The sequence below is a fragment of the Lycium barbarum genome, chromosome 1 (genome assembly GCF_019175385.1).
Source record: "Lycium barbarum isolate Lr01 chromosome 1, ASM1917538v2, whole genome shotgun sequence".
NCBI lineage: Eukaryota > Viridiplantae > Streptophyta > Magnoliopsida > Solanales > Solanaceae > Lycium > Lycium barbarum.
Genome location: NC_083337.1, coordinates 28,920,336 through 28,944,376, shown reverse-complemented (window position 1 = coordinate 28,944,376; position 24,041 = coordinate 28,920,336). Strand labels below are relative to the sequence as shown.

The following is a 24,041-nucleotide window of genomic DNA, read 5'->3' as shown; positions in this document are numbered from 1 at the left end:
TATGTTATGTATTTATGAAAAATGTTTTTCTTGAAAGGCTAAGCATGCATGGTATTCGCCTTATGAGGCAATCATATATGCAGGTTATATCTTTACCTCATGTTATGTTCTATCTCTCTTGTATGTTGTTATTCATGCCTTACATACTCAATACATTATTCATACTGGCATCCTTTTGTTTGCGGACGCTGCGTTCATGCCCGCAGGAAGACAGGTAGACGAGTATGATCCCTAGGATCCCCATTAGCGGAATCTCAGAAGCGCTCCAATTGTCCCGGAGCTGCAGCTTATTGGTACTACTCTTTTGTGCATATACTTGGGTATGGCGGAGTCCTGCCTTGTCCTTATAAATTCCTATATTCTATATACAGAGGCTCATAGACATATGCATGTACCTAGATATTCCATAGCCTTATCAATTCATAGTGTTGTATTATATTTGGACTGCCTTGTTGGATTATGTTTATGGGCACGATTGCTGATGATTACATAGCGACGTGCCATTATATTATGATACTTGTCCTTACAGAGTGTGATGCATATGAGCTGGCTTATGGCCCACCTAGAAGTGATTATGAGATGTATGTTTAGAGGTACTCGGTAGGTTAATTCCGGGTGCCCGTCATGGCCCTCTAGTTGGGTCGTGACATCCCTATACCCGTTCCTTCAAAACCAAACAAGCGTAGAATTACTAGGAAATTTGCATCCCTATTGGCGATCTCAGGTCAAAAGAGAACATATGATCACGTGGATGGCAAAAAAGGAAAATCCGATGACTTATGCTCTCGCTGTATCACAGAAATGCGAAGCATTAAGGACTCTGAAGATTAAGAGGAGACACCTTTGATATGAAAAAATTTAAAGAAAGACATGGTGAGTGAAAATAAGCATTTTCCTTACCCAAAGTTGGAAGGTGATTTGAGTGAAAATATGGGTCTTCAAAGCTGAGAAGAGAAGAGAGGAGAGGAACCAAACGCCCTATCGTTACTCAAGAAAAGATAGATGAGCACAAGTGAGAGACCAGGTTCCTCCAAGAGGAGAAGCAGTGAAGTAGAAGGAAGAAAGAATAAAAAGAACCTACAAAAACAAAAAGGTTCTCTTTGGAAGAGTCTTTGATGTCAATCTGAAACAGGAGCCTGGCATGAAAGACTTGATGGAAATGGTGGAGTTCCTGGAGTGGAGCCATCTCTTTAATTAACCACCACCATGTGTATATGAAGCCGAAGTGGTTGAATTCTATGAGAATTTGATCTGTATAAATGATAATGCTCCGGCCCTAACAGTTAATTTGATAGAATTTGTGCTCACTGAGTCGATACTTGGGAAAATCTTGGGAGTAATGACAGCGGGACTGAGAGCTATAACTGACAAGATATCTCCAAATTTCAAAAAGGTCATTATCAAAGTTGCAAGGTCAGCAACAAAAGCTAGTCACTGTAAGAATGAACTTAAGCCTGAGCATAACTACTCTTCGAGTTTGTCAGTAAAGTGCTTTTGCCAAGGATGGAGGGATGATCTACCGTCACAGTGGCAGACCTGATTCTAATGGAAGAAGTTATATCTTTTAAATCAATCAACTTGCTTGCCATCATGATAGAGAGAATGAGTAAGGTGGCGTGAATTGTGCAAGGAGGACGTGGTCTCCCTTATGGATTTTTCCTAACAAAAGTCCTTGCGTACTTTAATGTAAGAACTGGTAGAGCCTCCTTGGGAACTAAGGACTATGTGTTCTCTCTGGATACCCTGAAGGAGTGTAAGTTTGTTCCACAGGGACCAAGTGCTGAAAGTCCATCCACTCTTTCAATTCTAATTAAAGCTCAAGAAGCAACAAATGTAGAGATCAAACAACTCAAGGAAGAAATTCCCTTCTAAAATCCCAACTGGCTGAACGACCGAAAGAACCAGGTTTTGAGCAAGAAGCAGAAGAAGAAATTGAGACGCTACGGGCAGAGAGGGACCAGTTGAGAACTCAAGTGGACGCACTCATAGATGAGATGATAAAGGATTGTCAAGCCCATAGAAATTGACCTATACTTGCTCAACCCCTTAAGTCTCTACACTGTCCAAAAAATCCTTCCTAGCCCCCATCCCTTTTGCATAAAATTGATGTCACCTTTTCTTGAATTTTGGCAGATTTGTTGTTTAACTATCATTTGTGTATACTGAATTGATTACTATCTGCACTTGTACTGATCTTTTTATTGGCATATTGTTGTGTTCCTGTGCATTAATTTCTAGCTTGCTTTCCTCTATCTTACTCATGCTTATGTTGCCCCTGCGGCTATGAGTTAATATATTTGAACTTCTTTTTGGCCGTGCTTTAATCTTTTTGATGATGCCAAAAGGGGGAAGATATAATTGTAAGGTAACATGTGGTGATTAAGGGGGAAGACATGTCAAAGAATTGTGCTGAACATGTCAAATAATTGTGCTGAACATGTCAAATAATTGTGTTGAAAATTCACAACTAGGGAAGGTGTGCTGAGCATGGGGGAAGAACTGGAAGATTGATATATGATGATATTGTGTCAAATTTTGTCTTCCAGTAGAAATTGGTATTATGTTGCTAACATGTTGCAGGTGCCTTGACAATGATAGTCTACTTCGTAGGGGGAACAAGTGGGAAGCTGGTTCTCAGGGGGAACATCAGTCTATGAGTTTGTCATCATCAAAAATGGGAAAATTGATAGTTCCAAGTGCATTCATATTTTGATGATTATCAAACTGTTTTAGAACCAGATAGAGCCCTGGTCTGTAATCTGCTCTCTGTGCACCTTGCACTGTTGGCAGAGGCAACTGTAAAGCCGAGCCACTTGCTGCACACAAGTACAACAGTGAGATGGCTCATGCTTTAGGTCAAAATTGATGATTGGTCTCTTTTCACCCCACATGCTCCCACAATATATACAATATGATGGAAACATATTGAGTAGACTTGAAAACCTAATCTAAATCGTGCAAAGCTGCCGACACCAGTTCTCAAGATCTCTCAAGAACAAAGTCACATACAAGTTGAAGAACCTCATCCAGACACAAGTTATAGTCTAAGTTCTTTACTGTTGTGAGTGTTTGTTCGTTTGTGCTTTAACTTGTAAACCTACTCTTCTCTTATAAGAAGATTTTGTAGGTATTTCAAATTCTTAGTAGTTGTTAGGCAGTTTACCTTTCAATCTATTAAGTGGTACCCTTTGGCTAGTGTGCAGTCTAAGGTGTATTAGTTGGGTTTGGCTAGAGGTACTCAACCTTAGTTTCCTTGGCTAGATTTAGTCAAGTGGAGGTGTTTGCAATCGGTGTATTACAAAGGTTGAGGGACTACGAGAGTTAGTTCCTAGGTTGCTACTATTTTAAGGGTTGAGGGATTATAGGAGTTAGTTCCTAGCTTATAATAGGTTGTAATCTGAAGTTGCTCATGTAATGGAGTTGAAATCCTACTGGGGTAAGTTGTGGTTTTTAATCCCTTGAGTAAGGAGTTTTCCACGGTAACATCTTGTGTCCTTTACATACTGCATTGTATAAGGGAACTGGTACACAACCAGGACACAACCTATATCATATACTCTCCAATCACTCTATTGTTGTTCCTCCAACCATCATGCTATAGATTAAATTTTCTGTATCCTCCTTTCTCAAATTTGATTGCTCTAATATAGAGATGTCGAAAGCAACATTCTTGGCCAACTTTAACTTCTTTTTATCGTTCAGTTATAACAATAACAATTGTATTTTGGTATAATTATCTTCTCATGGTTGATTGATCTGTTCTGAAATAATATTTAAGCCTCGCTATTTCTATTATAATGTATGTGTCATGCGTAAAACCGTTAATTTCATAAATGTGTTATAACTTTAGAACTAAAATTAAAAAATTTAAAAAACTATTGTCAAAGAAAATGTTTATTTGACTCATAAAAAAGTCTAATAAAACTCTGTTGCTACAATTTATTTGGAATAGGTTGCTTGATTAACTTAAGACAAACAATAACACCATTAACCGATTAGAATTTGATTAATAAAATCTTTCTATTGTAAATCTAAACAATTTATTTAAAAACTGTTCATTCATAGTTTCAGAGGAAAAAAGCAAAGAGAATTAAAAAATCTCTCTCCATTACTTAAATTTGTTTGGTTGTACACTACCTGTAGTAATATGTGCATCTCATTCTTTAAATCGATTTTCCAGCCTCCTCTATCCTTTGATTGTTTAGTAGATGTCCATATATATATATATTGCGATATTCATTATAAAAGGGATGTCGAGAAGAAGCAAAACTTATTAACTCTATTTAATTATTAAGAGGATAATCTCAAAAGAAAATTTCACGAGTTATTATAATTTTAAAATTTAATGGAGTTGGACTTAAAGAGTTTTCATGCTCTAGAGCAATCACCATAACCTTTCAAACCTTTATTTATAAAATACTTCAACACTCCTAAGTAGCCCTCAGTTACATATATATTCCACCATTATTACTACTTATTTATGGCAGTCTTTGAAAGGTTTCATGCCTATGTGGGAAAACAAAATTTATAGGATCTGCATCATTCAATTAAACCTTCTAGTCTATGTTGAGCGATTAGTTTTGAATGCACCAAGGCAAACTCGGTAAAATAATAATTGTTCCGCCAATATTTAATGTTTTTACAAAAGCATCTTTAGAGATATCAAAATCGATTTTTTTTTTTTAAAAAAAAAATTAAAAATTAAGAAAATGGCAAAAGATTTTTAAAAAACTAACGTGTACATAATTATATTTGGCCTCACAGTACACTAAATATATAAAAGGATTTATACAATTGATTAAATTCTTTCACAAGAAGGGATGAAGAATTGAGTCCTTAATGCAAAAAGCCGTCAAGAAAAATGAATTCTATGATTGTTCACCTTGATAACAAACCTTGGGAATGCATGCGTAGCAGTGATGTCCTTTAAATAAGGGTCATGTTCTTTAGTAGTGAGGGATGTTTAATTGCGAATATTTTCGGTCACTCAGAATGTACTTTTGTATGTTGAAGTGCATCATAAGTTAGTCGACGTAACCTTGGAGAGCAAGAACATTCTCAAGTTTATAAGTGTTTAAAACCATGTATATCACATTTTGGAAGATTTAGATGTTAAATGAATCGAAGAAAATAAATTTCATCAAAAGTCGGCAAGTTGGGAATATTATAACCCATATTTTTGGGGTAAGATTAGGGGTTCTTAACATGATAAGGAGGTCATGTTATGAGGCATTTGAATTGTGTAATATTCGTATGTTAAGTTTTGAAGTCAAGCGAGTTGTAAAACGGAAGTCGACAAAGGTCGTCGCAAGTTACATTCATAAGTTCGCTGAAACTTGGGTAAGATGTCATTGAGCCTTTCTTCCAATCTACTTTGATATATGGGGTGATCCACCCACCAAAATAAACGTTCAAGGGTCTAGTTTCTATCTCATTAAACTATTCGTCGATTCGACATCAGAGTAGTGAAATATTCGCGTTTTTGTGAGATTTCGCAGGTAGACCCATTTGGGACCCACATAGTCGGTGGAAACTTATCCAGTTGTATATAAAGCGGTGGAACATCTTTGGGACCTCATTTCTCACCATTTCTGATCCTAAGCACCTCCAAAATACGCCTAAGACATCTCCCTCTCATCTAAATAAAGTTCTACAAGAAATCAAAGTGGTTTTCCCTTGGAGATCATAAAAGTGTAAGAAAAAGCTTGTTCTTTCATTGTTGTGGTGGATTAAAGTTACTTCAAGCTGAAATAAGGTGTAAGGCGGGATGAGTTTTGTGCATCTAAGGTAAGACTCACCCTCTCCTACATATATATGAGTTTAATGAAGTCTTTGAAGTGTGGTTTGATTAAGAACTTGTGAAATAAAGGTTGAAAGTTATAGTTGAGGTTCTTGTGGCGTTTGAAATGTTTGAGGTGTTACTGAGCTATGTTTTGGCTGGAAATTGATGGAGTAACTTTATTATGATGTTGTTAATGTTGTTCTTGTGTTGTTAGTGTAGTTTTGACCTTGCGGAAAGTAGAGGAAAAGAGGGGAGGTGCTATTCGATTTTGTATAAGCAAGTTGCCGCTTGTCAGTGATGGTTATGCTTCTTATGTTAATAAAAGATTGTGTTTCCATCTTGTAGACCAGTGTATTGGTGAGTCGCTTGTGGAGTTGTGAAGGACGTCTATGGTTGAACGCATGTAAGATTTCCTTTCATCCTTTTGGCATGATTCCAGAACTTACGTCCCCTTTATAAGATATTCAAGGGGATGATTTGATGTATGCATTTCAGCCTAAAAGTTGAGATTCGTCTACAAGACTATGAATAGTGGTATGATAAAGATGAGTCGTTCCTAGTAGTAATTCCCTCGGATTAACCTCTAGCAGCAAATAGATCTCCTGAGAGTCTAGCGCCTTGCCGTACTAAGGAGTTAAGAGTTAAGTAGAATAAGCTATATGAGAGTAGTACGATGAGTTAAGCTAATTACATAACTTACAGAATATGAAGAATGAGTGCGACCCGTAAAGTATCGCAATATCCAGAATTCATTAATACATATATAGTTAAATAGTTACGAGATTGATAAGAAACCACGAAGTTGGTTGTGTTACTCCTATGTCAAAGGAGACAATACATAAGGCAATAAAGAGTTAAATTGCGGCATATGTTGCCTATTGAGTCATAGAGATTACTGAACAGGGTAAATTCCGTAATGAGACTATGAACCGAGCGATTGTGAGCTCGCAGCTTCTTGTGCATTGATTAACAATTTCATATAAGCAATTCAACAAGCTAAACCTATTACATAGTTTATAAAAAAAAAGAATCGTAGCATTTCCTAAAATAGATCGTAAATTTAGTTAAGAGATATACAAGTTCAGAAAATGGTTATAAAACGGTGATAGACGAATCCGCTTATTGTGACCCATCGCATAATGGTTTGTATAATCAGACCAATGAACTATAGGTATCACATAGCTCACAGATGGGTGGAATCGTATAAATCTAAAATCAAACTATAATGTTAAAACAAGCCAGCAATGCCTTCTCTAAAGTAGTTACACGACTCCTCGGTGGTAAGGTAAAAGTGGAATACGAATAAGAATGATCGCAAGAGGTTTAATGAGACCATAAGTTGTTAGCGACAGTAAGTTACTTATAAGTTTGTGAGCATATAGATCAGAGCTTAACATATAGACGTCAATTGACGCTTGCATATTATTATAAAGTTGATAATGTATAAGATATGAACCGTATAGACAGACTATGAACCCGTAGGTGCACAATACGTAAGATTAGCCCTATGGACAGTTTATGAACGCATAGGTGCATTATAAGGGTTGATGTGGAAGGTCTCAGTCGGACACAGTTCAGACCGAGTGTTGTGAGCCGTACGGATGGTCTATTATGTTACATGTACAAGCCATTAGATATGCATGATTGTAAGTGAGCCTTACAGATGGTCTCCACTGAAACGCAATACGCTACTCTTTCATTTCAATGTAGCCTAAGGGGCATATGACTTAACAGATGTATGTAATTAAATCCAGTACGCGATGACAAAATAGTATGATAGTTCCACAGTATGAAAGCATATTCATACAAGTTCAGATGTCCCGCAGTACGGTAAGACGAGTATATAGTGTTGATGTCCCGCAGTATGGTAAGACGAGTATATAGTGTTCCAGTATGTTAATTCATATCCTTCCAGCAAAGTTTTACTTATATATTATGTATATTCATGAGCTCCAGAGTTAGGTATACATATCATTTACTGCATCATTGCATACATTTGCCTTCGGGGCTATACAGAGATATACTATATATATGCTCGGCTTATGAGCTGGAGAGATATGCCCGACCTATGAGTTGGAGAGATATGCCTGGCCTTTGAGCTGGAGAGATATGCTCGGCCTATGAGCTGGAGAGATATGCCCGACCTATGAGCTGGAGAGATATTCTATTATTACACAGAGATGCCATTCTAGTAGCTGCCTACCTCATCAATAGAATGCCACCTAAAACTCTCAACTTTTAGAGTCCTTTGGGAGCTTTAAAGGGTAGAAATAACTAAATTGTTCCTCCTAAGATATTTGGATGTGTTTGCTTTGTTCACACTAGGAACTCCGAAAAACTTGATCCTAGAACTCTTAAGTGTGTCTTTATTGGGTATTCTCCAACACAGAAAGGGTACAAATGTTATCATCCTCCTTCCCAGAGAACCTTCGTCAGCATGGATGTTACCTTTCGAGAATCTAAGTCCTATTTCAGTATTACACCATCACTTCTTCACGGGGAGAATTATCGAGCCTCATAAGGCCAGACAGAGATAGCTATACTATTATATTATATAAGAGATGAGTTAGAGCAGGTAAATGTAATACCAGAGTATCTTTAATTCTTAGTTGATTTCATATATCAGTTTTAGTTATTCAGTTGCCTTACATACTCAGTACATTATTCGTACTGACGCCCCTTTGTCGGGGGCGCTGTATTTCATGCCTGCAGGTTCTTATAGACAGGCAGAGAGACCTTCTCAGTAGACAGTGCAGAGTATCAACTAATTGGTAAGCTCCATTTCATCCGGAGTTACCAGGTCCATAGTTAGTATTTCTTTGTGTATATAGAGATGATGGGGGCTGGGGCCCTATCCCAATCACAGTATAGTTTGATCTTCTTAGAGGCTTGTAGACGTGTGCTGTATATTCAGTATATCATCATGGTGTCCTTTTTGTCCCTCGTTTATATCTTGTTTTGGGTTTGGCTATTTGCAGATATGCAAAGTGGCCTTGTCGGGCTGTTCAGATATGTTATGTATACATTGGGATAATCCCATTTGGAGAGATGTTTGTCATTTACAGAGTTTCATGGTTCAGTTGTATCGGTTTGAGATGTCATGTTTTACTTACAGTTGGTCTTATTGGCCCAAATTGTTGTATGTATGTCTAGAGTTCATGAGCTATAGATGGTACGCTCGGGGTCAAGTATGGCACTGGGTCCTGGTCTTGCTCCCCAGATTTGGGGCATGACAAAATTGGTATCAGAGCAGGTCGTGTCTTAGGGAGTCTACAAATTCATGTCTAGTAGAGCCTTACTTATGAATGTGTTCTGCACGACATTTATAATCAGGAGGCTACAGGGCATTTAGAAATTGGTTACCCATCTTTCGGATCCGCATCGTGCTACGGAGCTAAGTCATAAAAAGTCGAATATAACTCATGTCTGATTATGTTGTATAGATATGCATGTGACAGGAAAAAATGCAACTAGCCAGAAGGCTAAAGTAGTTGAGAGGGTGAGTACGAGTAAGCCACTGCTGACTGATGTTGATCAATTTGAGAATCGGGATGAGTCTCCTTCTAGGTTATCCCCCCCACCAGTACCTAAGGAGCCTTATAGAGCTCCAACATTTATAGTTCCTGCCTCAGTTTCATCAGATCAGGATACCAAATAGCAATACAGTTATTGACGCAGTTAGTAGTCGCTCAGGCTTAGCAACAGACTAGAGTGCCAGCTAATACGGGACCCCCATAAGGGCCGGGAAGTTCTAGAGTTAGAGAGTTTATCGGGTTAAGTCCCGCAGAGTTCTCAGGGACAAATCTGGATGATCGTCCTCAGAATTTCATTAATCAGCTGTACAGAATATTCAAAGTCATGCATGCTCAGGGGATTGAGGTAGCAGCATTGACAGGGTTTAGGCTGTGAGGTATAGTGGTTCTATGGTATGAGGCATGGGAATGGTCTAGGGGACCGGACCCCTAGCTGAGTAGGGAGAGTTTTCAGAGACTTTCCTAGATCATTACCTTCCACTGGAGATTCTGGAGGCCAGAGTTGATCAGTTCTTGGCCCTTAAACAGGGCCATATGATTGTTCGAGAATATAGTCTTCGGTTTGACTCATTGGCCAGATATGCTCCATCGATTGTGGATATGATGCAATCCAGAGAACATCGATTTATAGCGAGTCTTTAGCCGCATCTGATAGATGATTGCCCCAAGGAACCTTTGAATGACAATATGGATATTTAACGTATTCAAGCCTTTTCACAACCTAAAAGAGCATAGACAGCAGCAGTAGATAGACCAAGTTCGAGGTGAACAACAAAGTAAGAGGAGTAAGGTAATTAGATATTATGGAGATCCATTAAGTAGGTCCCAGAAAAAGTCAATGAGAAGGGGTCAGTCCGCAGCCCAAATGGGAAATAGTTCATACGGATGTCATGGTTCTAGATATGACCAAGGTGGCCCATCAGGGGCAAGTCACAGATCGATGGCACAAGGAGTGCAGGGTTAGGAAAGTACTAGACAAATACCGTCGTCTCCGCTATGTTACCAGCAGTGCAGGAGGAGACATACTAGACCATGCCTACGAGCTTAGATTCTTGTTTTAGATGTGGAATCCCAGGGTACATAGCGTGAGATTGCCCGACATTAGGATAGGGAGACAACAATACACATTGAGTCACCGTCATAAAGGCACCTAGGTATGTTATCATTTTCAATAAATAAGGTTATGTAGTAGTAAAGCATTCGTATCTTATATGATCGGCTAAGAATAGAGGATGTACTAGAAAGATTGGAACATTTAGAATGGTATATGAAGTTAGAAGGTGTTGCCTTAAGATGAATTATGACGAGATAGCAATAAAGGGCTTAGGTTAATACATGTTTGATAAGGAATGTAGGAATAACTTTTGGTCAAATGAGGGAAGCTAGTTATACTAACCAAGGTGCAAATTATGATGAAACATAAACTGCTTAGTTACGATTGAGTTATAAGATTAGAATGGCATAGATCATGAGATGGAATATAGCAAAAATCGTAAGTTCGAAAGAGTTTTAACGATAAGTTATAGTGTGAGAAAGAAGCCTAAAGGGGGGAATACTATGATTTTCAGATATGCTCACAAGAATAATTGCCTAGATAGTAGGCACTATACGAGAGCTTCAGTGTAAGCTCGTTGAGCCACTAGACTAGTATGTGTGTAAGTTTAAAATTCGAGGACGAATGTTCTCAAGGGGGGAATGATGTTACATCCAGTACTTTGTACGTTGAAGTGCATCGTACGTTAGTCGATGTAAGCTCAGAGAGAAATACTATTCTCAAGTTTATAAGTGTTTAAAACCACGTATAGCACTGTTGGAAGGTTTAGACGTTAAATGAATCGAAGAAAATAAGTTTCGTCGAAAGTCGGCAAGTTAGGAATATTATAACTAGTAATTTTGGGGTAAGACTAGGGGTGATTAACATGGTAAGTAGTTCATGTTATGAGGCATTTTAATCATATAATATTCGTTTGTTAAGTTTTGATATCAAGCAAGTTGTAAAACGGAAGTCGACAAAGATCGTCGCAAGTTACGTTCATAAGTTCCTTGAAATTTGGGTCAGATGTCACTGAGCTTTTCTACCAATATACTTGGAGTTAAGTGGTGGCCCACCCATCAAATTGAAGCTTTATGAGTCTGGTTTCCAATGCATTAAAGCTTTTGTCGATACGACATCAGAGTAGAGAGATATTTGCATTTTTATGAGACTACGCAGGTAACCCCCTTTGAGACCCACATAGTCGGCGGAAACTTATCCAGTTTTATATAAAGCGGTGGAACGTCTTTGGGACCTTATTGCCTACAATTTCTGATCCTAAACACCTCTAAAATACTCCCAAGACATCTCCCTATAATCTAAGTAACGTTCTAAAAGAAATCAAATTGGTTTTCCCTTGGAGATCATAAAAGTGTAAGAGAAAGCTTGTTCTTTATAACGACCCGTTAGGTCATTATAGGACTTTTGACCCATCTACCCTGTTGACCATTCCCTGAGCCCTATTAGTATGATTTAGACCCGCGGGGATGGGTGGTACGATTCCCGAGGTGATCAGGCGATATTTATGATGTCTTTTGTGAAATAGAGCCTTAAAGCAAAAAATGTTTGACCAATAGTAGACTTTTGAGTAAACGGACCTTGTTCGGAAATCTGTCAATTTGGAGATGTTCGGATGGTCAATTGTGACTTGGTGGGATGTTTGGTTCGACTCCCAAGGAACTTGGGAGCGTTTCGGGTTATTGGTTGGAAAGTTAGTATTTGGCCATTGGGTGTTGATCCGGTCAAACAGACCTCCATTGGGAATTCCGAGATCGCGAGTGACTCCGTAGCCTGTTTTTATGTGTGAATACATGTCTGGTTTGTATCTGTGAAGTCTCGAGTGATTGTTAGATTTCGGGATTGAGATAGTGAAAAACCAGGAAATTCAAGTCTATGGTCTCCGCCGTAGCGGCACCAGTTGCGGTGTAGCGGACCCGCTGTAGTGAGGCCTGGTCCGCTACGGATTGTTTAAGGGGATTGAGGTGAGTTACTACAACAGTTGGTAGTCCTCTGTGGCGGACTCATTGCAGCAAAGTGTAGGCCGCAGTGGCGGGCCATATGTAACGGACGGTTCGCCCGCTGCAGCGAATGACGGGACTAGAATCCATTTGTCACACCCCAATCTTGATAGGGTATGATGGGCACCCGACCCCATTTTCAGAGCCGAGCAAACTCCGTTGGTTTTCGTTATGTTCTTAATCTCACTGGACTCTTAAATCATAAAATGAAATGCAGAATGAAAGCCTTTAAAAAACATTCCTTTCGTCTTTCTCAACTCAAGTAAAATATATAATCATATGACGTTTGTAACATAATGCATAATGATACATCGGCTTACAGAGCCGCTTGCAAGGATGACATACTATATACGTGACTCTGTCTTCAAAGTCTCTAACATAAATCAATATACCGTAACATAGATACTCTGACTCGGCAACACTCCAGAAGGAAATGGAGCTCGCCAACCCAGCTGGAACAGCTCCTAGCAATGTCCTCTACACATCTGTATACACCTGCGTGGCATGAAACGCAGCGTCCACAAGAAAGGACGTCAGTACGAGCAATGTACTGAGTATGTAAGGCATGAATAGTAACATAGTAAGGGATGTAATGTATGAATAATAACAGAATAGACATATAGGGCATACCGTAAGATAAAAGAGTAACCTGTACAATGAATGCCTTTTGGCGGTACCATGCATGCTGAGTGCTGCGGAACGTGCAGCCCGATCCACATATATACATAGTAATACTTCCTTTGAAAAACATTTCTTGTTCATATATATATATATATATATATATATATATATATATATATATATATATATATATATATAGAAAATAAAACATATCATGTTGCCGAGGCGTCGGCTCCGATCTATTTAGCCACATATATCCTGCGTCCGGGCATCCCGCGTCCGGGATGATATCATGTCATATACAGATACATGTATCGTGTGCATATCCCAGCGTCTATAGCGCTCTGGCCCTTTTTCCCATCTTCCCCGTATACATATACATATAGCAGCATGCAGGAGAGCCCAAAGAAAGTCATTTATCTATCGGAGTGACGTAAGGTCGGTAACCTCCGATAATATATTATGGAATAGTCATTGTGGCCTTGTCTCACCTTGAAGGAACAATTATTATAAGGTGAGACTATCAACGTAGGATAACATTAAGAGAACGTAGAATAAGATCACAAATCTCATAAGGCGTCAAATCATATACTTTAGAATCTTTAAAAATAGTCGTCATCCATGAATAAAATTGGGAAATCAAGAGATAGCTCAACATTCTTATACCGTCTTTGAAATCGTAAACTTGGAACCTTTAAACATGAAATCATTCTCATCATAGAAATATTCTCATCCTTGACATCATCATTGTCATTATAAAACATATCCATCGTTGTTGTCATAAGAGCTTACAAAATCATAAACCTCTATTTTGGGAGAATACGGACACTTTGGAAAAACATTTACGAGTTATCGGGAAGAGAATCATGCCTTGGAATCATAAGCATCTAACTTTTGAAAACAAGGAAGATATGGAAACATTTATGAAGTCATAACATCAGAATCATGCCTTTGAAAGAAAGGGACGAGCCTTAACATACATGTTCCACCTCCTATTAGCTATGCTTATTTGTCCAAGCTCGCTAGTCTACATTCAAGAGGATTTACACAATCATTAGACTCATCGTTATACGCTTATCTTAGTCCTTCGAATAAATTCATTTATAATCTGCCGAAATTTCGGCAGCATTTCCCCTGTTTATATGCCTATCCCAAAATTATAATTCAGCAACCAATCAACAACAACAATAATACCAACATCAACAACAACATTATTCATACCAATATATTCCATAAACATCCCACACGATGTTTTTCTCCATATACAACAACAACATACACTTTCTTCCATCCCAATCAAGGAGTACAATATCATTAACACACCAACAATGTTAGATACCATTTTTTTATACGCATATATCAGCCCATCCACACGGCCACAACATGTTCAAAACAACCCATAAACACAACAACTACAACACAACACTTTATGACCTTTCTTCCATGACTATTTTCATTTTCAAGGCTTGCTAGACCTTCAAATAAACTCAACATAAGAGATGGGATGAATAACATACCTTATACTTGAAGGAACTCAGCCACATCAATTTTCTCCAACGCCACACTTAAGTAGAAGCAAGAACAATCACCTTTCACGGACTAGTTTGGCGTAATCTTGTTAAATTCTTGATTTATCGGACTATAATTTTTGGGGGAGGTGTAGAGAATTTTCTAGGACCTTTGAGAATGTTATTATGCTGAAAAAATGAGGTTGATGGGGTATTTATACCCCTGTTAGGTCGGTTCCACCGACTTATTCATGTGGGGTCCGCGGAGCCCTTTTGACAGCTTAGGGTCTTGCTCTTAAAATGGCCATAACTTTTGATCCCGACATCGTGTGAGGGCCCACGACCTATGGTTGGAAAACTATTTCATTTATCTACAACTTTCATTCTTTGTGTTTTTCCAAATTTCAAACTTATAATAGCGTTTTGGCCCCTCCAAGTCTGGTCATCCGAAAACGTATCTTTAAATCATCCTTTTGGAGGGCTTATGCCCATATTTGGCTTAAGGGTCCTTCTTAGGACTTGCTTAACTTTCCATGTACTACCCATATATCTCTTCATATGTCCTTTATAAAATCCCGACATGTGGACCCCACCTTAACTTATGGTTACGAGGGCTATCATCAAGTAACTTGTTAACTGATTCACTCCATACGATCTCCAAATGTCACATATATATTCTTATACTCAGATAATATAATCTTCATCCCTAATCCTTGTATAACTTTGCTCTCCCTTGAGCTCATACTAAGCCGTCGACAGTCTCGGTAACGCAAAATTTTCCGGGGTGTAACACCTATTTAATGCCTAGTTAAAACCCTTCATTTTCAATCACTTCATATTGTTCCTAAGCATCTTTTGAGGTGATTTGAAGCGTTCTTGGCTGATTTCTCTTGTGGGTAAGTTAGAATTCATTTCTTCACCTTTCATAAGCTTGAACCCATGCTAGAATTTCTATAGAACTTAAGAGGAAAGATGTGTTTTGATGTCTATTTCAGTATTTGAGTTTAAGTCTTTCTAAATGGAATTGTTTGGGGATTTTCCTAATCTAAGTATGGAATTTGATGATTTAGTAACTAATAGGCTTGAATCTTCCATTATTGTTGATGAAATTGAAGATTGAAAGTTAGGGTTTATACCCAAATTAGGGTTTTTGACTTGAATGATGTAATTGACCTATTTTTGAGTTAACCTAGCAATTGAATAGTAGAATTGAACTTCTAGAATGTTGGGTTACTGATTTCACTTTCAAAATACCCATTTTACCCTTGTAGGCTCGTTTCCCCCTTTTTCCATAGTTGATTTTGATTCGAAAGATAGCCTAGCAATATGGGTATTGTTCTTCCTAATTTCTAACTTAGAATTATATTATGGATATACTTTGAGTATTTGGAGGCTCTCCAAAAAGGCAAAGAAAAGGTGTGACTGTTCGTGGCTCCAACTCGGCTACCAGGTAGGTTACGGCTTATCTTATGGTTAGACTTCGGTTAGAAAAGCCTATTTAGAGTTAGTGATTGTTGGATAAATCATGTTGCGCCTTCAGGTATGAAGTTGGGATGGATTACTTAGGTTGATAGTGTTGTTTGATTGTGGCTTGTTGCTTTGTTGTGATGTATTGGCTTGTTGCCACGTGCGTGATACTTGACTTGCTGTTGAGTTGCCTTATCATGATTGTGAACCCATATCTCTCATTTATTTGGTATTGTCTTGTAAAGAGGAAGGATGTAATTAATTCGTGATATTGTGATAGGGGCTCATGTGTGGCACAATTGATATTGATAGATTGTCGTGATATGTGTCCATGTATGGCACAATTGATATAGATAGATTCTTATTGGCATTGATATCATTCATGCATCATTCATATTCATGCATTTGGATCAGGTTGCGTGCCACAACATATTTTACACATATATTGGATCGGGTTGCGCGCTGCAACATATATTATACATAGTTTGGACCGGGTTGCACGTTCGACAACACACACACACACACACAGATATATATATATATATATATATATATATATATATATATATATATATATATATATATATATATATATATATATATGTATATATGTTGAATCCTGCTATGCGCCGCAGCAGACACTTGGACTTCGCGGGTTCCCCATGGGTCATGACTATCAAGGCTTGGAGGTATTCCGTTTGGAGCGTGTGTGTATCATTACATTGCATATGCATTCATCATTATCATCTCATTTTGCATCTATTGATCGGGTTCGTGGGTTGTACTTGGGGTTGTGATCATTCTGGGGAATTGTCGAAAACTTGGCAAACTTGTGTTTAGGTGCTTCACCATAGACTATGATTTGGTTATGATTTTTCTGTACTTGTGATAATATTATTGGACTGTGTTGATTGATACTTGATTGTGAGCATGTTTATCTTTTGGTCTCTTCCTTTATATATGGTTAGCTACTGATACTACCTTGCTGCATTCTTTTATGAGTGTAGAGTATGTGATAGGGTCGACTTCCTGTCCTCGTGGCTGATTCCTGAGGCTTTGCTAACGAGCATCTAGGGTGAGCACATGGATCGATTCGCAGCTCAGATGCCTCTTCTTATTTACTTGTCTTATTTTGATATTCCGAGATAGTATTCCACTTTTCAGACTATATTCAGACTCGTAGTATTTGTAGTAGTGGCTCTTGTACGACCCTAGACCAGATTACTTAGGATTATTTGTATTATTTCGTCACTTATTTACTTATCTATTCTAGACTTAATATATGAATTCCATGGTTGGGTTTACTTTATTTTTAATTTGAATTGTGATAAGTGATGGGTTCGCCTACCAGGTGGGAAAAGGCTAGGTGCCCGCACGTTCCCCAATTTGGGACGTGACATTCTTAGCTTGTTGTGGTGAGATTGAAGTTACTTCAAGTTGAAGTAAGGTGTAAGGGGGGATGATTTTTGTGCTTCTAAGGTAAGACTCACCCTCTCCTACATATATAAGAGTTTAATGAAGTCTTTGAAATGTGGTTTGATTAAAAACTTGTGAAATAAAGGTTTAAAGTTGTAGTTGAGGGGCTTGTGGCGTGTGGACTGTTTTGAGGTGTTATTGAGCTATGTTTTTGCTAGAAATTGATGGAGTAACTTGCATATGATGTTTTTAATGTGTTTCTTGTGTTGTTTTGAGCTTGCGGAAAGTAGTGGAAAAAAGAGGAGGTGCTGTCCAATTTCGTATAAGCTAGTTGCCGCTTGTCGGCTATCGTTATGCTTCTTATGTTAATAAAAGGTTGTGCTTCCATCTTGTAGACAAGCATATTAGTGAGACTTGCAGAGTTATCAAGGACGGCTATGATTGAAAGTATGTAAGATTTCCTTTCATCTTTTTGGTATGGTTCTAGAAATTACGTCCTCCTTATGAGATATTTAAGGGACGATTTGATGTGTGTATTTCAGCCTGAGAGTTGAGATTCGTCTACGGGACTATGAATAGTAGTATGATAAAGATGAGTCTTTCGAACTGGTAATTCACTCGAATTAACCTCTAGCGGCAAATAGAGCTTCCAAGAGTCTAGTGCCTTGCCATACTAAGAAGTTGAGAGTTAAGCATAATAAGCTATATACGAGTAGTACAATGAGTTCAGGGAATTACATAACTTACAGAATATGAAGAATGAGTGCGACCCATAAAGTATTGCAATATCCAGAATTCATCAATACATATATAGTTATAGGGTTATGAGATTGATAAGAAACCACGAAGCTCTCCTAAGTCAAAGGAGACTATGCATAAGGCAAGAAAGAGTTAAATGAAGACATGTTTCCTATTGCGTCATAGAGATTACAGAACAAGCTAAATTTCATAGTGAGACTATGAACCGATAGATTGTGAGCATGTAGGTTCTTGTGCATTAATTAACAATTTCATAAGTTGAACTAAGAGAGATACAAGTTAAGAAAAAGGTTATAAAATGGTAACAGGAAAATCCACTTATTGTTACACATCGCATAATGGTTTATATAATTAGACAACTGAGCTATAGGTATCACATAGCTCACAGAAGGGTATATAATTCTAAAATCAGATTAAAATGTTAAAACAAACTAGAAATATTTTCCCTGAAGAAGTTTTACGACTCCTCAGTGGTAAGGTAAAAGTGGAATATGAATAAGAATGATCGTAAGAGGTTTAATGAGATCGTAAGTAGTTAGCGATAGCAAGTTACTTGTAAGGTTGTGAGCATAGAGATCAGAGCTTAACTTATAGACGTCGATTGACACTTGTATGATGATGTATAAGATACGAACCCTTCGGACGGACTATGAACGTGTAGGTGTACAATATGTATAATTAGCCCTATGACGGTCTATGAATGCATATGTCCATTATAAGGGTTGATGTGGATGGTCTCGGTAGCACGCACAGTCCAGCCCGAGTGTTGTGAGCCGTACGCATGGTCTATTATGTAACGCCTACAAGCCACTAGATATGCATGATTGTAAGTGAGCATTACGGACGGTCTCCAGTGGACCACGTAAGTGCCACTCTTGCATCTCAATGTAGCCTAAGGGGTATATGACTTAATAGAAGTAAGTAATCAGATCCAGTACATGATGATAGAACAATATGATAGTTCCACGGTCTAACAACATATTCAGATAAGTTGAGATGTCGCGCAGTACTGTAAGACGAGTATAGAGTGTTCTAGTATTTTAATTCATATCCTTCCAGCAACGTTTTACTTATACATTATTATATTCATGAGCTCTAGGGTTAGGTTTAAATATCATTTACAGCATAATTGCATACATTTGTTTTCGGGGCTATACAAAGATATATTATATGTATGCCCAGCTTATGAGCTGGAGAGATATGTCGGGCCTATAAGTCGGAGAGATATACTATCTGTATGTCCGGCCTATGAGCTGTAGAGATATGTCCGGCCTATGAGCTGGAGAGATATACTATTATTACACAGAGATATACCGAGCCATATAAGGTCAAACAGAGATAGCTATATTATTATATTATATAAGAGATGAGTCCGAGTAGGTAAGTGTAATTCTAGATTATCTTTGATTCTCAGTTGATTTCATATATCAGTTTCAGTTATTCAATTGCCTTACATACTCGGTACATTATTCATACTGACGTCCCTTTACTGGGGGCGTTGTATTTCATGTTTGCAGGTTCTGATAGACAGATAGAGAGACCTTCCCAGTAGATAATGTAGAGTATTTGCTTGATTGGTAAGCTCCACTTCATCAGGAGTTACCAGGTCCAGAGTTAGTATTGCTTTGTGTATATGGAGATGATGGGTAGGCTGGAACCCTGTCCCAACCACAATATAGTTTGATCTTCTTGGAGGATTGTAGACGTTTCCTGTATATTCAGTATATCAGCATGGTGACCTTGTCAGCTCTTTTTTATATCTTGTTTTGGGTTTTGTTGTTTGTATATGTGAAGTGGCCTTGTCAGCCCATGCAGATATGTTATGTATATACATTGGGATGATCCCATTCAAAGAGATGTCTGTCATTTACAGAGTTCAAGATTTCGGCCTTATCGGCCTGAGATGTCATGTTTTACTTATAGTTGGCCTTTTTGGCCCAAATTGTTATATGTATGTCTAGAGTTCATGAGTTACAGATGGTATGCTGGGGGTCAAGTAAGGCACCGTGTTCCGATATCGCTCCTCAGATTTTGGGCATGATAGAGAACATTTAGTTATTAGGAGTATTTATTAAAAAGACACAGTCCTTTAGAAATCAATTTTTTTAGTATTGGGGTTCTCATTTTTTAATATAATATAAGTAGATAGATAGATATTTTATGAAGAACAAACTTGAGTTGTCATGTAACTATTACTATTATTAATTGTAAAAGAGGAAGAGGAAGTTTAGGAAGTGAAAAACCAGTTTGATGCATGTGCGCTAGGCATATCAATACGTTGTGCAATAGCATTATGAGGTCTTATTAACAAAATACAACGAACCACTCAGAAGTTTTTGGATGTATACTCAAATAAATCTTTTGGAAAAAAATCTTGAATCTCTCAATTGATTTATAGAAATTGGACGAAATGAAATAAAATTTAGGGATTTAAAAAGGTGTCAAAGTCGCCCCCCCCCCCCCCCCCCCCAGGATCAATTTGCAGTGGAGATGCGGCTCAGCATATTGGATATGCGACTGCATATCCCCTCCTCTCCTTGGGGAGGAGTTGGGAAGTGAAGGCTACCCATTTGGTGAGTTTGCGGCCAGTTTGCTGCGCAGGAAACTCAGTTTGCGGCCGACTGTTCTACAAACTCCGATTTTCGCGAAAATGCGTTCTTTTCGATTCGTTTGACCTCCAATCCTTACGGAACCTTCTTTTCACTTTCATAAAACTTCATTAACCATCTAAGGGGCCCTTTAGCTCCCCCTCAAGGAAATTCTAAGCAACGTATAACTGAAATGATACAAAATCTTCCCAAAACATGACTCAAACTCCAATTTCTTTAACAAACTTACTTTCCCCGATTCATATGACTCCGAAACCTTAAGGTACATACTTAGAATTATTAGATACCCTCCTTAACCTTATAACGGTTTCATTTCCACTTTAGGTTTGTGTTAGTTTACCCATAAATTCAAACGACACGAAATTTCCAAGGTGTAACAATCTCTTCCTTAAGTTTACTTCATGTCAGGGTTATCCTTTTATTTTGTTATTTATGTCTTACAAACAAGTATTATTCCATAATACTTATGCCCCTTTATTTGTCGTGGGCACTGTTCACGATGTAGGTACAGACGTTTAGGGGACATACTCCTTCAGTAAGCATTACATTTAGACTATCAACTGTAGTTAGTGAGCCCTACTACTAGTCAGGGTCTTATCATGTCATATGCTATTTGTATAGTAGTTTTGGGTATGCTAAGGGCTTTTCCCGACATTTCTATTTAGCTCAGATCATGTAGTAGAGACTTCATAAACTATTGTCACTCATGCTATAAATATTTTAATGTCATGGGTTTATAGTTGTCTGGCTCTTATTAAATGCATGTTTTGAAGAAAAAGTATTTCACAGTTTTATACAAAAAAAGCTTTATGGAAAGATTTATATTATATAATTCGTTTCAAATGTTTTCAAACTTATCAGATTCATCGATCATGATTTGCTCAGTCAAGTTAAGGCACTAAGTGCCGGTCTCTCACCAGGGTTTTTGAGCGTGATATAAAGTTATCATGAGATACAAATCAATTATATATCTTAACTTGCAAACAAAATACAATGTCTTAAACAATATTATCAAACTACACATATTACCTCCTTAAAAGTAAATAATCAATCAACATTATGAGTTCTATAATTTAATATATTACTATTTCATGAATAAATTCATAATTCTTTCAAATAGTAAAATAATAAACGTCAGATAGTTTTGTGAGATATAGAACTAATACAAGAAGACCAATAGAAAGTGAAGATCAGCCTTGATCTTGTCGATGGTGCGAGAGATTGAATTGTTGAAGGTAGCAACAGATCCAAGAGAAATCTTCACGGTGGGAACTTTATCGACCAAAATCTAAAATGAAATAGTGAAGAGCGATCAACCATAACCAATAACTTTCTTCTAGTACTGCCTTAGGGCCCATCTGGGAGTATAATAAATCCAAAATTCAAATGCAAGACACGATCGAGATTTCCACCACCTAATACAATGTTCATAGCAAGGTTAGTGCTGCTCTCTTTTAAGTTCAAATTTCATGATATGAACATAATATTAAGTGGCGTAAATCCTGATTGTGTCCTGCATTTGTCTTTTGGATTTGCTATACTCCTAGATGGGACTTGAAGAGTACTAGCAGAAATTTGTTGGTTATGGTTTATCACTCCTCACTATTGCTTTTTAGATTTTGGTCGATAAAGTTTCCACAGCAAAGCTTTCTCTTTGATCTGTTGCTACCGTCAACAATTCAATCTCTCGTGTTAGACCCCGAATTTTTTATACGTCGAGTTATTCGCGAAGGAATCGACGTGAGTTAAAGACGGAACCCTTCACGGACACGAAATAGAAACCTTTAATCTTTAATTTCTAGATTAGAACTAATTGGTTATAAATTTTACTTAGTATAAAAATATTATTGGAAGACTCATTACACATTTTAATATTGGCAATTCATTATTTTATTAAAACATGCTAGTGGAAGACTCATTACACATTTTAATATTGGCAAGTCATTATTTTATGAAAGCATGCTAGTGGAAGACTCATTACACAATTTAAATATTGACTCGTCCACTACACATTCAATTGCATTGTAGACAATTAAATTGAAAGAAGTGAGAGTGTGAGGCTCGGCCATGTAGCCGAGATAGTGGATTTTTTTTTTTTTGAAATTTGGTTCAAGATTATTTGATTGGCTCAAGCCTTGAGTGGGACACTTGTCACTCTTAGGGGCTTCATATATAATGTGAAATTGATGACTAAGAGCAAATTTTATCATCTTCAACAAAATATAAAACTTAGAGCCAAGAGAGAGAGGCTCTCGGCCATGGCTGGCCAGAATTGGAGCTCTCCAATTTGATTCAAAAAAAATATTTTTCCAAAGTGTTTCAACCCTTAGGAAGGTGCATAGCAACATGGAGTAGCCATTGGAGCAAAAAGAACAATTATTAGTTCAATTCACAAATTCTAGCTAAGTTGAGAAGTCAAGTGTTTAAGGTAAGGTTTAACTTTCTTTTGCATGTATTAAGGGTGGTTTAAAACGTGTGGTAGATGTGTAAATATAAGTTGCATGTATGAAATTATGAATGTTGGTGTTGGAATGTTGTTGAATCCGTAGGGGCTGTTTTAAGGGTGATTTGGATGTGTTAGGAATGTGTAAATATGAATTGCATGTATGAAATTGTGTGTGTTGATGTTGAGGCATGGTGGAAGCCGTAGGGGGCTGTTTGGTGTGGAAATAATGGACTGATTTTATTTAGTAATTATAGTTGTTGCTATCATAGATTATATAATAAAAGAATGAAAAGGATTAGAAAGATAATGGTGAAGTTGTATTGATATGAACATGTTGTTATTCTTGTTGAATTAAGGCCGTGTAGGGACTGTTTTGTGTGGAAGGTGGTGAACTGATTTTACTTGATATTTTGATTGTTGTTTTCATGAATTTTATGATGGAAATGAAGGTATTTAATTGTTAGAGTTGGAGCTAAAATTGTTTCTGGGTTGTTGTAAGGTTATAGTGATGACAATGTAGCTTGTTTGCGTATGAATTGATGATGTAGTTGTCGTGTGGCTGCTGGTCGTATCTTACTGAAATTATATGAAAAGAAGATATGAAATAATGTGTAAGAATCGTATGTGGTTTGCTTGGTATGTTCGTAAACGTTTACTAGAATTCCGAGCATCTTTTGTGTAATAGTTAGGGGCTGTTTTGGATGTGTCGTTGTTGTTCTTATTGAGCTTGGGGGATTGATGATAATTGAGATTATGCATTGTATTGTATGTTGGTTGGGCTGTTATAGAATCTTTTTGATGAAATATTATGACTATAGACTAATAAGAATAAAATGGATGTGTCATAAT

The 24,041-nt window shown here is 37.5% G+C and overlaps 1 long non-coding RNA gene across 3 annotated transcripts; it reads left to right on the top strand.

Moving 5' to 3' along the window:
* The first annotated feature begins 5,583 nt into the window (after positions 1-5,583).
* Positions 5,584-20,111, top strand: LOC132633666 (uncharacterized). Of its 3 annotated transcripts, XR_009579736.1 has the most exons (4): positions 5,584-5,787; positions 5,997-6,185; positions 16,970-17,441; positions 19,655-20,111. It is a non-coding gene; the product is annotated as an uncharacterized LOC132633666 (long non-coding RNA). The 3 variants fall into 3 exon arrangements; XR_009579731.1 differs by lacking the exon at positions 16,970-17,441 and having other exon boundaries at positions 6,002-6,185; XR_009579730.1 differs by lacking the exon at positions 16,970-17,441.
* Positions 20,112-24,041: the final 3,930 nt, after the last annotated feature.